General features: G+C 41.8%; 1 pseudogene; it reads left to right on the forward strand.

Annotated features, from left to right (window-relative positions):
• The first annotated feature begins 12,364 nt into the window (after positions 1-12,364).
• On the forward strand, positions 12,365-13,148 carry LOC114620408 (annotated as a pseudogene).
• The last annotated feature ends 2,526 nt before the right edge of the window (positions 13,149-15,674 follow it).

Below are 15,674 nucleotides of genomic sequence, written 5' to 3' on the forward strand. Positions count from 1 at the left end.
GCTTTCTTTTACCCTTGGTTTAGGAAAGCCATAAAGCTTATTTTAAGTGGGGAGATTTTAAAGAGTCATTCATCTACCATGAGTTTATTTTCAGAGTAAGTATTAACACTAAGTTGATGATGTTAAGTCTACCTTCAAGTTTAGTAAATGAGGATGAAGTGTGATATAAGAAGTAAATAAATCTTGTTCTGTGTTGGAGAAACATAATTTTTTTTTTCAGTTGAATGGGAAAGGAGTCGTGGGCAGATTAAACTATTGTAAATATGTTTATTGCATTAAATAATAAAGAGTGAATGCTTGGTAGGTGTCTTATTCACCCATGCTTTGTATATATCCTAGGCATTTGCTCAAGTGTTTTCCAGTTTTGAAATCTTTTTTTGTTGCTCATTTTCTAAGCTTTTAGTTTATTCTGGGCTGCCACTCATTCTCACAAGGGCATCCTTTCCCTTTCAAATTCTGCATGAATAGCTATGGCTACCATAATGTTTCAAGGCTAGATAATTTGAAGAGCAGAAATCTACTTTTTTTATGTTCTGGAGGCTGGAAGTCAAAGCTCATGGGATGTCTCCACTGGTTTCTTTCTAGGGCTTATCTTGCATATGGCTTTTCTATCTCAGGTTCTTCACATATGTGTGTGTCTGTGCTGTGGTCTTCTCTCTTGCAAGCCCATCTGTCATATTGGACTTCATAGAATATTAAGTACATAATTTAATTATTTCATCATTATTGAAGTCCTGGAAATTAGTATCTTAACATCTATATTTTGAGTGACACAATTCAGCTATCCACGTTTAATGACATGGGGCAAGTGGCTGTCTACTTCCTGCTCCTCTCTGACAATCCCTCCCCACTTCTTCAGTGTTTGTACCTACCAGAGATTGAGGGACTGAAGGAAACTTTCTTGTACTCAGTATTGAGGAAGAATCTACATGCACTTACAATATTATGAAACATTATGAGCATTATGGAATATTAGGCCTTGTGGGTCATCATAGAATTAGTACACTTTTCCAGAAAATTTTCAAGAAGATCTACCACATAAGTTTGGCACAATAACAAGTTACACCAAGTGTAGTCACCTTAAGCTCTGCATATTTCACTTCTGTATGATGTATAGATAGTTTTTGTCTTCCCAAAATGGTGTGTGTCACATTTTTTTTGTTCTCAAGATAAAGATGCCCAATAGATGACACTGGATCCTATATATACTGTTTTCCCCATCTATTTTCTCTCTCTCTCTCTCTCTCTCTCTCTCTCTCTCTCTCTCTCTCTCTCTCTCTCTCCTCTCTCTTTTTCTCTCATCTATCTATCTAGATGAAGTGTAACTTATAAATTAGGCTCAGTAAGGAATTAAACTATTAGTAACAAACTAGAATAATTGTAGCAATATATTAAAACAAATGAATTGTGCAGGCAAGAGAAATGACTCAGAGGATGAAGACATAACGACCTGAGTTTGATCCCTAGGACCCATATGATGAAAGGAGAGAGCCAGGTCCTACAAGTTCTTCATGGACTTCCATTTCATGCACACACAGACAAACAAACACACAACTAAATAAAATAAGTAAGTTACAAGAACAGCTTTGCATATGGTTCAGGATGGTTCTAAATACCACCTGCAGGGAAAACCTACCCAGAGAACTTGCATGCTTTTTTTTTGTACCATTCATGCTCTGGACTGGCAAATGGTATTAAGCTGTTTTTTTCCCATTCCTTCTGTCTTCACAGTCCCTGGGGAGTGGTGCCAAGGTGCTTCACCACACCTCTGGTTCCCATCTTGGCTTCTGAAGACAAGTTGTCAGGATCCCTACTCTGACTCTCCCATATTCATCCTCTTCCTGCTGCAGTTGGCTGATCTCCCAGCTGCCAGCACTGGAATGCTTTCTGCCCAGTGTCTGCCTGTCTCCCACTCTGAGCCCGTCCATCATCCAACCCACAAGCAAGTGGTTAGATCCACAGAAACAATGTCTGTTGGTAAGAACTGCTGTGTAAATCTGCTGCCTGTTACCCAGCATACAGGACTACTGTCAGGAGGGTGCTCATACTACTTCCTAGTTTCCCCCAGAAGAAAAACCCCTGTTTTTCTCTCCTGTTGGGGCCTCTTCGTCCACTGGCTTCTCCAGTCCACTATACACTCTCCTGTACCCATGTGACTTTGTGCACTTCAGCATGAAGTTTAGGTGCTGCCCCATTTGCATGAGCTCTTCCAAAGATAGCAGGGAAAGTGCAGCCCAGTGCAGCTGCTGTATCTTGGGGCTTCCCAGTTACAGAAGTCCACTCAGAGGATCTTTGTCACGCTAGGGCTTCTATTGCTGTAAGGAGGGACACAATGACCAGGAAGCAAGCTGGGAAGGAAAGGCTTTATTCAGCTTATATTTCCATATTGCTGTTCATTACTGAAGGAAATCAGGAGAGTAACTCAAACAGGACAGGAAGTTGTCTGATGCAGGAGCCATGGAGGCCCTAGTTATAGGTCATAACTTGACTGTAAGACAGTTGGTTCAGACTGTCTGAATCAGGAGCTGATGCAGAGGCCATGGAGGGAAGCTGCTTACTGGCTTGCTTCACATGGCTTGCTCAACCTGTTAATTTATATATCCCAAGACTACCAGCTCAGGAATGGCACCATCCACATGGGTTGCATCCTCCCCAATCAATCACTAATTAAGAAAATGCCCTATAGCTAGATCTCTTGGAGGCATTCCCTCAATTGAGGCTCCTTCCTCTCATGATCTAGCTCCTGTCATGTTGACACACAAAACAAGCCAGTACAATCTTTATCAAGGAAGGATTTCATATTAGTGAGTGTGAAGCACAGGTGGATTTATTGAGTAGAGATGAGAGAGATAGTACACACTTCAGAATTAAATGTGAGCATTCAGAGAGGGGGAGCATTAAGCCATTAAGCCTTAAATCTTAACTCACAGAGACCTGGAGGTTCCCAGGATTCAATGTAGGTGATGACCCAAAATGCCCTGAAGAGACCACCTCCAGTAGCCAAACAGGACCACTAGTGGAGAAATGGGAACACCAACCTACTCACAAAACTTTCTACCCAAAGTGGTTCTTGTCTAAAAGAAATTGAGGGAGAAAAATGAGGCAGAGACCAAGGGAATGGCCAACCAATGATCGGCCTAACTTGGGATCCATCTCATGGGTGGACAACAAACTCTGACACTGTTACTGATGCTATGTTGTGCTCGCAGACAAGAGCCTAGCATGGCTGCCCTCTGAGAGGCTCTACCAACAGCTGACTGAGACAGATATAGATACAAATGAGAATATTATATGTAGAGATTTCTTTCAACAGGGAAATTCAAGAGCTTGCCAGTAGTAGGTAGTGGTGTTGACAAATGAACAGGCAGAAGTCTGACAGGAGAAAGGAGAAGCTGCACACACATCAATTGAAGGATGAAAATGCTTAGTAACAAGCATTGGACTGAGATCAGGGACCCTTATAGAAGAGTTAGGTGAAGGATTGAAGGAACCAAAGGGTCTGGAAATCCATAGGAAGACCAACTCACCCGGACCCCTGAGAGACCCCAGAGACTAAGTCACTAACTAAAGAGCATACATGAGCTGTCCCAAGCCACTAGCACACATGTAACAGAGAACTTCCTTGTCTAGCCTCTGTGGGACAGGATTCCCCTAATCCTGTAGAGATATGATGCCCCAAAGAGGGAGATGCTTGGGAGGGGCACCCTCTCAGAAGCAAAGGGAAGGGGGGTTGAGGGAAAGAACTCTGTGAGAAGAGGGGGGGCAACATTTGAGATGTAAATAAATAAAATAATTAATTAATAACAATAAAAATAATGTCCATTAAAAATATGTATGAATAAGATTTTGTGGCTTTTGAAGATATGCTTTTCAGGGGATGCAGTGTTCAACATAGTTCAACAATTAACCAAAGTTTTAAAATTAAGTAACATAAATTAACTGGCTTACCTATTTCTCTCAAGGATTTCCACTTTGTAAGTAAAGTTATAAAAATGACTTTCATAGATTACATCATTTAGGCATGTGAATAATAGAGAAATGTTGATAGGCTAGCCAGAAAGGGCACATGTATCTCAGCACTAAGCAATCTTACTTCCCAGTTGTGTGAACTTTGACTCACTCAGCATGGGCTTCTTTTTCTTTTCACTTTCACTTTCTCTTTCTCCCCTCTTTCCCCTCTCCCCCCTCTTCCCCTTCTTTCTCCCTTTCCTCCTTCTCCTCTTTCTCCTCTCCTTCCTCCTCTTCCCCCTACCTGGCTCCATCCTTTCACTTTCAATGTCTTTCTTGCCTCTGGTCTTCCCCTGGAGACAAAAGCAAGTCATTTTTTGTTTACCTGCTTGATTGCCTTGGTCTTTACTGTGAAATCTTATCCTCTGGACCTAACAGGGCTTTAGTTCCCTTGAAATCAGAGACTCTGTGGCTGTCTGTTTTGTACCCTCTCAGCACCTGGGCCAACTAACCTTCATTCATTGAGAGAAGAGAGGGAGGGCTCACTATAGTCCAGGAGTTGGTCATGAGTAGTTCATGAAGTGACACCCACAAGTCTCATAAGGCTTCATACAAGCAAAGCATAAAATTGTATTGTACATATAAGACCTTGCCCCTCTCCAAAATATATAAGCTGTTACTGGCTGCTGGACGGGAGGAGCTTGATGGACATCTGCAATGTCCAAAGATTGTTGTAGGGGACCTCTCACCCATACTTCTGTAAGTAGCCTTAATTTAACTCATTGGTTCGCCAAGTTGGACATGGTTGGAATCATCTTTTTGTACTCTTGTTGGTGACCTTTGAAAGATGAGTAGACATTTGTTCATGCCCCTCCAGGAAAAGTTAATGCAAAAATCCTATAACATGTCAGTTAAAATAGGGCAAGCATATCCAGAAAAGGGAGAAGTGTGTGCGCCAGGTCTTGAGAAGATGACGGCAGATGACAAGGTGCCATTAGGATCGACATGAGTTGTTGAGCTCCTGCAGCATGGGTATCATGCACAACAGGAGCAGTATAAATAAGAGAAGAGGCACAGGGGTTGAGGGGCTGAGCCTACCTCATGCACACTCATCATGACAAGCAGTCTGCATCCCTACACAAGTCATCCTGCAGGACAAAGGATAAAAGCATACCTAGGGATGGAGCATATGTTGGTTGTGAAACCCAGGTTTGCTGCAATTGTAATTAATTTTTCTGCAGTCACTTAAATTGCTTATAGAGCTACATGCTACAAAGTGTAAGAAATAAATACATCTCGGTAAGTTCAAGGTGCATGCTTCTTCTGTAGACTGGCATCCACGGACTCCATGATGATGCTGGGTGTACTTCCTGTTTTCTATTTCTGGAACATAGTTCTCTAACTCCAAAGAGCAGACTACACAAACACACACACACACACACACACACACGAATCTGAGGAGTGCTTCCTTTCCTGCCATGATAGGGAAGGAGATTAAGGATGGTGAAGGGAAAAGATCAAGCTTTAACATTAAACACGATTAACAAGCTTACTTAGAAAATATTAGATTACATAGGAACAAGAAAACAGAATAGGAAACTTTCTCTGATCTGAGACAACAAAGCTAAAACAATGGATGACTTCTGCTTTTGTAAACCTGCTTGCTCTTCCTGTCTTCTGAAAGGTTAACATCTGCCCTTTGCTGTTGGGGAGCAACCTCTACCAATATTTGCTTACAAAGCAAGTTCTGTTTGCTAAAGATAAAAACTACCTGAAAACTCAGCTTCGGTAAAATATCCTTAGTTCTAGAAAAAACAAAAAACAAAAAAACCAAAACTACTTTTCCAGCCAGGGATAGAAAACCACTCTAAGATGGTCACAAGAACCATGAAATACTTCTGATCAAGGCTGGACCTATTTAAAGAATAGCTAGAGGCTACAACTGCATGCTGATTTAGGTGTCTCCTTTATCTCTGGGTGCTAAGCATTTCTTCTGGGGAAAGGTTAGTACCCTTTCCCCATTACCCCCGGCCCTACAATGGGAAGCAGGATGGGCTATGTTTCTTGAGTCTTCATGAAGAGCCACAGACTTCTGCCTTTACAGCGGTATACCAAGTTCAGTCATTCTTCCCCTGACAAAGCATTAGCTTTTAGAGGAGAAGAAACATTCAAAATAGTTTGATCTAGAGGATAAAGACATGTTATATGTCTCAGCCCTGTCATGGCGGTTAAAGACTTCAACACCTTCTCCAACTGTGTTAATTTCTTTGCCTTTTCATTTCATTTGCTAATTACCTGTTTTTGCCCATGTGATGAATATCGAGTAGTAGGACTCCTTCAAACAAATACCTTCACTTTCCTCTGTCATTTTGAAGTCATTGCAGATACCATTTCCACTCAGAACCAACTGTCTCACAGTCAAATTATGACCCTACATCTAGGGCTGCAGTGACCTATGACCCATTATCTAGAGTTCCAGTAGCGTGTACGTCAGATATTTGTGGCATGGAGAAATTCTAGAATGCCTTCCACATCTGTGAGGATAACCCTCAGGGTCCCTGGGCTGGACAAGGGTTGGAGTATGTTAAGATCAGCCACATCTCAACAGAAAGCCTTCTGTCCTCTACTCCCTAACTGAGACACAAAACCATTGCTCACCAAACACTGCTGGGCTTTGTTATCCCAACCTCACAGTGATGGAGATTCTTACTATGAAACATAGTCATCTACTGTTGGGGAGATAGATCTTGTACCTGACTTTTCATAGCTTCTCCAGATGACTACAGAATGTTAGAGATATTTAGTGTAGAAAGAGGTGGAGATCTTTTCCCCTATTGAATATTTTCTTTATTTACATTTCAAATGTTATCCCCTTTCTCGGTCCCCCCCAGAAATGCCCTATCCTATTCCCCCTCCCCTGCTTCTATGAGGGTGTTCCCCCACCCACCCACTCCTGCCTCCTCTCGCCTCCCTGACCTTGAATTCCCCTACACTGGGGCATCAAGCCTTCACAGGACCAAGGGCTTCTCCTTCCATTGATGCCCAACAAGGCCATCCTCTGCTACATATGCAGCTGGAGCCATGTGTCCCTCTGTGTGTACTCCTTGGTTGGTGGTTTAGTCCCTGGGAGTTCTAGGAGGTCTGGTTGGTTGATATTATTGTTCTTTTTATGGGCTGTCAAACCCTTTCAGCTCCTTCAGTTCTTTTTCTAACACCCCACACTGGGACCCCATAGGGAACACTGCTCAGTTCAATGGTTGGCTGCTAGCATCCACCTCTAAATTTGTCTGTTAGGAGCCAACTTCTAGCAGAAAGCAGCTATCATATTTGCAGCCATCTTGGGCCATATATTTGCAGGTTGATACTTTTCCACCCTGGCAAGAGACTTGTTTTTCTAGCTTGATATTTTTTCAAACAGATCACAACAGCTGAGTACACTCTGATAACATCTTTTTTTTTTCTCAGACATATCCTGGACTTGCTGTTTAGTGTCCCCAGCTGCAAGGCATTTATGGTTAAATATCTCCAGCTGCACTCCCCCACTTGGGCTTATATACACATAATTGCCTTTCAATAAACAAGAATTGATTAGACAACTGTCTTGTCTCCATCCTTCTTGTCTCTTCCTCACTCTCTCCCTTACAGACCCGTTGACTGACCCGTGGACTGGGTCATTTGTCAGGCTCTGGCAGAACCTCTCAGGAGACAGCCATATCCAGTCAGCATGCGCTTCTTGGCATCCACGATAGAGTCTGGGTTTGGTGACTGTATGTGGGGTGAATCTCCAGTGGATCAACGACCTCCACATAAAACCAGATACACTCAAACTAATAGAGGAGAAAGTGGGGAAGAGCCACAAACACATGGGCACAGGGGGGAAGTTTCTGAACAGAACACCAATGGCTTATGCTCTAAGATCAAAAATTGACAAACGGAACCTTATAAAATTGCAAAGCTCCTGCAAAGCAAAGGACATTGTCAATAGGACAATGTGGCAACCAACAGATTGGAAAAAGATCTTTACCAATCCTACATCTGACAGAGTACTAATATCCAATATATACAAAGAACTCAAGAAGTTAGACTCCAGAGAATCAAATAACCCTATTAAAATATTGGGTACAGAGTTAAACAAAGAATTCTCAACTGAGGAAACTCGAATAATCAAAAAGCATCCTTAGTCATCAGGGAAATGCAAATCAAAACAACCCTGAGATTCCACCTCACACCAGTCAGAATGATTAAGATAAAAAATGACTAAGATCAGGTGACAGCAGATGCTGGTGAGGGTGTGAAGAAAGAGGAACACTACTCCATTGTTTGTTGGATTGCAGGCTGGTACAACCACTCTGGAAATCAGTCGGGCAGTTTCTCAGAAAATTGGATGTAGTATTACCTGAGGACTCAACTATACCACTCCTGAGCATATACTCAAAAGATGTTCCAACATATAACAAGGACATATGCTCCACTATGTTCATAGCAGCCTTATTTATAATAGCCAGAAACTGGAAAGAAGCCAGATGTCCTTCAACAGAGGAATGGATACAGAAAATATGGTACATTTACACAATGGAGTACTACCCAGCTATTAAAAACAATGACTTCATGAAATTTTTAGGCAAATGGATGGAACTAGAAAATATCATCCTGAGTGAGGTAACCCAATTACAAAAGAAAACACATGGTATGCACTCACTGATAATTGGATATTAGCCCCAAACTCACAATACTCAAGATACAATTCACAGACTACATGAATCTCAAGAAGAAGGAAGACCAAAGTGTGGGTGCTTTGATCCTTCTCAGAAAGGGGAGCAAAATAATCATGGGAGCAAATACAGAGACAGAGTGTGGAGCAGAGACTGAGGTGGAGATCTTAGGAGCCTTAACCCAGGCCCTGAAAGAGTAGGGAGTTCACACACAGGGCCCTTCCCATTCTCCTAGTCAAGCTGCATGGCCACTTGAGGCGCTGAATGCCTGTGTCGCCTCGGTTTGCTCAGGTACAATGTCTGCTATTCACCAACTAAATAAGACATAGGTTTTGATGTTTTGTTTTGAAATGATTTTTTTCTCATATACACATAATTGGCTTTCAATAACCAAGATTGATCCTGATTACTGTCTCCAACCTAGATCCACCTCCTTTCACTCTCTGATGAGAAAACAAACAGGTAGGCTGGAGAGATGGCTCAGTGGTTCAGATGACTCAGCTCATTGGCTGCTCTTTCAGAGGTCCTGAGTTCAATTCCCAGTAACCACAGGGTGGCTCACAACCATCTACAATGTGATCTGATTCCCTTTCCTGGCCTGCAGGTGTACATGCTGGTAGAGTACTTACATACATTAAATAAATAAATATTTTTTAAAAAGAAAGAAAACAGGCTTCTATGAGAAAATGATAAAAATATAATAATTTAATATAATAAATATAATAAAACAAAAACTAACACATCAGAATTGAGCAAAACAAACAAAATGAAAGGGCCCTAGAAAAGGCCCAAGAAATAGAGACACGTGAGTTCACAGGAATCTCATAAAACATTGAACTGGAAGCTATAATATATATGTAAATGACCTGTAGGGTAAGAAAGGCAAAGAAGAAAAATATAAAATAAAATTTTAAAATAATGACATAAAAATTTAAAAATAAAAATAAAGGAAGTGCCCTTACAGGGCTCATGAGACAAGGATCAGCCAAAGATGCCACTGGCTTCATTTCTGTTGGCCATCTGGGCATGCAGCCTACCCTAAATTGTACTTCGTTTCTCCAGTGAGACTTGGAAAAAAGTAAATATCCATTTGTAAGTGGTTATCCATTGGAGATAGCTGCTGGGTGAGGGATGAAGGCATGTGTCCACTTCTTTCAGATCTAGGAGCCAAACTGGTACAGCCCTGTGCACTTCCTGTGTATGCCGCCCCATTCTCTGTGAGTTCCTACTGTCTAGGTTCTGCTGTGTTTAGAACACCTTGCTTCCTTAGTGTCCCTCATCGCTCTGGCTCTTATACTCCTTCTTCCTCAGGATTCCCTGATCCCTGTGGGTAGGGATTTGATGGAGACGCCCTGTTTAGGGCCAAGTGTTCTGAAGTCTCTTATTTTCTGCATATTTTCTGGCTTTTAGTCTCTGTTATTTGTTTCCATCTGCTTCGGAACGAAGCTTCTCTGATGATGGCTGAGCAAGGCACTGATCTATGAGTCTAGCTGGATATCACTAGGAGTCATTTTACTGCTATGTTCCTTTAATAGAACAGTAGAATTTGAATTTTCTTTAGTTTCTCAGGCTATCTATCTCAAGTCTTTGGTCACCCAAGCAGTGTCTGGTATGGATTCCGGCTTGTGGAGTGGATCTTAAGTCACATATTGGTTGGTTATTCCTACAAGCTTGGTACTACATTTGCACTAGCCTGTCTTTCAGGTAAGACACCATTGTATACTAGAGGGTTCGTAGTTCCTTTGGTGTTTACATTTCTTCTTTGGGGCCATACAGAGTCCTTTCCAGTACTAAGAACACTGGTCTGTAGGGGTGAAGTCTCTCATCAGGGCACCAGCTCTACCTTTCCGTGTTCCCTGAATTGTGTAGGCGTTGTTCTCAGCAATAGGGCCTTGCCACCAGCTTGGGGAAAGCAACCTGCAGCCTTGACAGCAGCTGGGGCTGTTTGAGTTTCCCTGGGATCTCTTTGGAGAACAACTCAATTAGTTGTAACCCATTCCCAGTATTGGGAGCTTCATTTGATGAGAAGAAATGTCCAGTTGGAGCTTTGTCTCCTCATCTGGCGATTTCATTTAGATCACATTCATATATGCACATATTTTAAGAAGCTTCTACTATGTCAGGCTTCCATACTACTACTCAAGTGACCCTTAACTTTATTGTTCTCTCCCCATATTTCCTGTCTCATCCCCCTCTTCCCTCCCATTCCCTGGTTGGTCCTCCTAGTCCAGCTGCCCACCTCCATCCGTCTATAATTATCTATTCTATTTCCTTTTCTTAGGGAGATCTACCCACCCCCAAGTCTGATTGACTATTTATGCCTTTTCTTTTGTCTATGTAGATGATTTGTCTGCTCTTGGTTGAAAAACTTTTTTTTCAGTTATTTCTTTTGTGTTCTTACATATTATAGACACTAAAATGTCGTCTGATGAGTAGCTGGCACAAATGTCCTCCCATTCTGTAAGTGGATTTTTCACATACTTATTTTGATGTGCAGTCTCTTTTTTATTGGATATTTTATTTAAATTTCAGATCTTTTTCCATTTGCCCCCACAAGAACCCCCTCCCTATCCCCCCTCCTCCTGCTTCTATGAGGATGTGTCCCCACCCACCCACTCCCACCTCTCCGCTCTCGAATTCCTCCACACTGGGGCATCTATTTATTTTATGTATGAGTGCTCTATCTGCATGTACAGCTGCATATCAAAAGAGGGCATCAGAATTCATTATAGATGGCTAGAAACCACTATGTGGTTCCTAGGAATTGAACTCAGGACTTCTGGAAGAGCAGTTAGTGCTCTTAAATGCTGAGCCATCTCTCCAGCTCAGCTGTGTAGTCTCTTTAATTTGATATGATTTCATACTTCACTTCTTGTATTCCTCTTCCTATCTCTTTCCTTTCCCTTCTCCGTCTCCCTCTCCTATCTTTCCCATCCCTTTCCATCCCCTTTACTTCTCCTCTCCTTCCCTTCTCTTCCCTTCCCCTCCTCTTCCCTCCCCTCCCTTTCTCTCATTTCCTAATAAAGCCTTTATGTTTATCCCAGACCACTTTTGATTCCCTGACTCCTAAGTCTCCACACTGCTGCACTTACACGTGAGTCATAGTCCCCAGATGAGTGGAACTTTTATACATGTATAAGTGAGAAAGCCCTTTATACATGTACACACGAGAAAGCCCTTTTATACATGTATTTGTGAGAAATCCACTTTGCTGTTATTACTTATATTGTCTCTACTGGACTCTTTCACTGAGGCTATTCTATACAACACATTAAATTTTAAGTGGAAATCACCAAGTATAGATTCTTCTTACTACTTACATCTAATCAATCATAGACTCTACTTTGAGGTGTTTAAGATGTGCAGTGGCTAGGCTTCCTAGGAGATTTTCACCAACTTCTAGGAGAGTCTTATTGGTGTAAGCTGGATACAGTGTTTTTATACACACACACACACACACACACACACACACACATATATGATGCCACCAGATATGTAAGAAATTAGACATCATGTTCAGGTAGTAAAATATCTGGTAAGGTGATAGGACTAGCATAATTTGTGGCTGTAGGGAATTTATGGCAGATTTGCTTGAAGTATAAATTTTACTCGATTTAGAAAATTATTTCTTTCTTCTGGACCCACGTGTGTTTCGAAAGGAGAAATCTTAGGAGCGGCTACGGCTACCCTCTGTGAAATTGTCGCATCTGGACATCGCTAGGCCTCGGTGGCCAGGACATCGCCATGCCTAAAGGACTGAAAGGAAAAATGGTAGGACGGGAAAAAAAAGTCATCCATCCGTACAGTAGAAAAGCAGCTCAGATTACAAGAGAGTCTCACAAACAAGATAAGAAGGAAAGATTGAAGACTGAGAGGGCCTTGCGTCTCAACCTTATTGGTGACAAACTTCAGTGGTTTCACAGTCAACTGGATACAAAAAAAAAACCGAGATATTCAAAGAAAGATGCCTGTGAATTAATTGAAAGGTACTTGGATCGGTTTAGCAGTGAGCTGGAGCAGATTGAGTTACACAACAGCATCAAAGACAGGCAGGGAAGGCGGCACCATTCCCAGGAGGCCGCCATCAAGCAGACTATGGAGAGGGAGCGGCAGCAGTACGAAGGCTACGGCTTTGATCCCGGACATTTTAGACCCTAATACTCTGCAGACTTTCCGGGAATGGGATTTTGATCTGAAGAAATTACCAAACATCAAAATGAGGAAACTTTGTGCTAATGATGCAGTTCCTAAGAAGCGGAAACAGAAAAATATTTTAAATATAGAAAAGGATTTAGGAGAATTAGAAATAACAGGAGAAATTGGAGACACTACAGATGGGAAACTGGAACCAGCAAGTGAATCAAGTGACACAGATGAAGAAATGACTCCAGTGCCTGCCAGTCCTCACTGAAATACATGAGACCCTTACGTCCTACTCACTGACTATGGCGCATAGTCATTTATGTGTGGGCTGGTGAGATGGCTCAGCAGGAGGGGCCTTGCAGCCAAGCCTGACTGCCAAAGTTTGGTTCCGAGGATCCGTGGGGTAAAGAGAACAGATACTACAAGTTTTCTTCTAACGTCCACATGCTCACCATGGGAAGTGCACATATGCATGCACACAAATAAAATTTATTTTGTTAATTATCAAAAAAAAAAGAAAATTATTTCTTAGTTACATTCTGACAAAGTGTAATGATCATTGCTAAATGTAGTGAATTGGTCCAATGTTGCTTGTATTCTAATGCTAAACATTGGTTCTTCACGATGTACTTAAGTGATGCCATGTAAACCTCCCCAATTTTCCTGGTCAATAAAAGGCTAGCGCCTGTGATTGGGCAGTGGAGGGAGAAAGGTGGGACTGGAAGTTTGAAAGGAGGTTGCAGGTAGAGGTAGAGAGAGAGGAAGAGGAGGAAGATAGAGTAGGAGGAAGCTGTCATAGACCAAAACTGTATGACTGAGAGACCCAGCAAGTAACAAGGGGTATTATATCTGGGTATTATTATCTGCCCAATCTAGGCTTGTGGCTTATAATTAAAATATCTGGGCTGTGTATCTTTTATATGGGCTTATAAAGATTCCTACTACAGCTGTGACCCACACAGCTGGACTTGTGAACCTTGGAGTGGGGATGGAGCAACTGGAGATAAAGGAAGAAAGACAGAAGTAACACAATCAAAGCTTGTATTGGGTGGACCATATACTCATTGATGGAGATGCGAAGGAATCCTGAAACCTCAGTGTGTTGAATGTACACTGTAAAAACAAGTTAGCTAGTCTCCTCAAGTTGGGTTTCTGTAGAAAGCAGTCCCTAGCTGCAGTTATCTGGGATGAGGAAACTGCACTTGCTGCAGCTGTGCTGGACACTTTCCTCACATGCTGACAACATCCACTCTCATCAAGAGATAAATTTTTTATTTTGGTGAGACTAAGGCATTGGCCTCCATGGCATGGCTGTGATCGAGTCAACAGAGCATGTCACGTCAACAGAGCATGCTCCCTCGAGAGTCATCTGCTCTCCACAGATCTTGATAATAAAATTTGCACAGCATTTAAATTGAGTCCAGAATAGTACATAGGTTCAAAAATTAAAGCTGAAATTGACAAGGTATGAACATATTTGATAGCTACAGCTTGAATAGTTAAAGAATGTTTTCTCTCCCTTTGGCAAATTTAAAACTGTCTTACATCTACAAAACTGGTTGAGCATGGGGGAGTCAAACTGGTGCCTATGTAGAGCCTTCACCCCTATGTCTTAGTGTCTTTGGTATAGGAAGGTTATTCTGCACGGCACTAAAGGAGAAACATAAACATCAACCTGGTTACAAACCTTTGATCTACAATGGTGTCCTGCCTGCAAGATATGCTAATACAGCTGGGCACAAAGGTTTTGTGTGTAACCAACCAATGTCTGACTTGACTGAAGCCTCACTTCATGAGATGGAATCCATACCTAAAGTTGTGTGGATGATGACTAACCTGAGTCTACATAACCAGAGACCTAGGGTAAAACCAAATACTTCCTTTCTAAAATTCATTTTAAAGGTAGCAATAAAATGACTTCCATTGACATTCTTCTGTACTCAGATCGGTGCCTTGTTCAGCCTCATCAGAGAAACATCTTTCTGAACACTCCTAAATGGGAGGTGTCCATCAAATCCTTCCCTGAGAACCCTGAGGAAGAGGGGGAGAAAAGATTGTAAGAGCCAGAGCAATGAGGGATATTAAGGAAGCAAGGCCTTCTAAGCACAGTAGGACCAAGCTAGCATGAACTCAGACTGAGGCGGCATGCACAGGGCTGCACCAGACTGGGTCCTAGAGCTGGACAAGGTGAACACCTGCTCTCATCTCTAAGCCAGCAGCTGCCTCCAACTGAACCACTTGCAAATAAAATTTTAGTTTTCTCCAAGGGAAAACAAACTGCTCTTAAGGGTAGGCTGCCTGCCCAGCAGTAGATGGCAGTAGATAACCACAGAAGACAAACTCAAAGACCTCTTCGGAGGTTCCTTGTCTTGTAATATCATGTAAGGGCTTCTCTGCACCCCACTTACAGGTCCTTTGTGCAAACTTTATAGCTTCCGGTTTTGTGTTTTTATGGGATTCCTGAGAGTGAGGACAGTAGGTCTTGGCATCTATGTGATTCTTGTGCCTTCTCTTGATTTCTTTTTCTTTTCTTGTGTCCTATTCTGATTTGATTTTTGTTTGTTTTATTTTCTCACTTTAATTCTATCATTATTCCTCACACATTAGCTTGTTTTCTAATGAGAGACAGAAATGGGGTGACATGGGTGGGAGGGGGTAGGGAGGTGGAATAAAGGGAGGGGAAACTGTAACCAGAATATATTGTATGAACAAATAAAATAAAGAATGCTTACAATTATTTTCTGAACTTTCCAAATTTGATTATTCTTTCATTCAATACTCTTAGCTTAGCTGCATCAAAACTATTAATGGGATTCAATTTAGTTATTGTAAATGGATAGCATAAAATAACATTTTAAATTGTTCATTTTT

Source organism: Grammomys surdaster, unplaced genomic scaffold (assembly GCF_004785775.1).
Source record: "Grammomys surdaster isolate TR1022 unplaced genomic scaffold, NIH_TR_1.0 168, whole genome shotgun sequence".
Classification (NCBI taxonomy): domain Eukaryota; kingdom Metazoa; phylum Chordata; class Mammalia; order Rodentia; family Muridae; genus Grammomys; species Grammomys surdaster.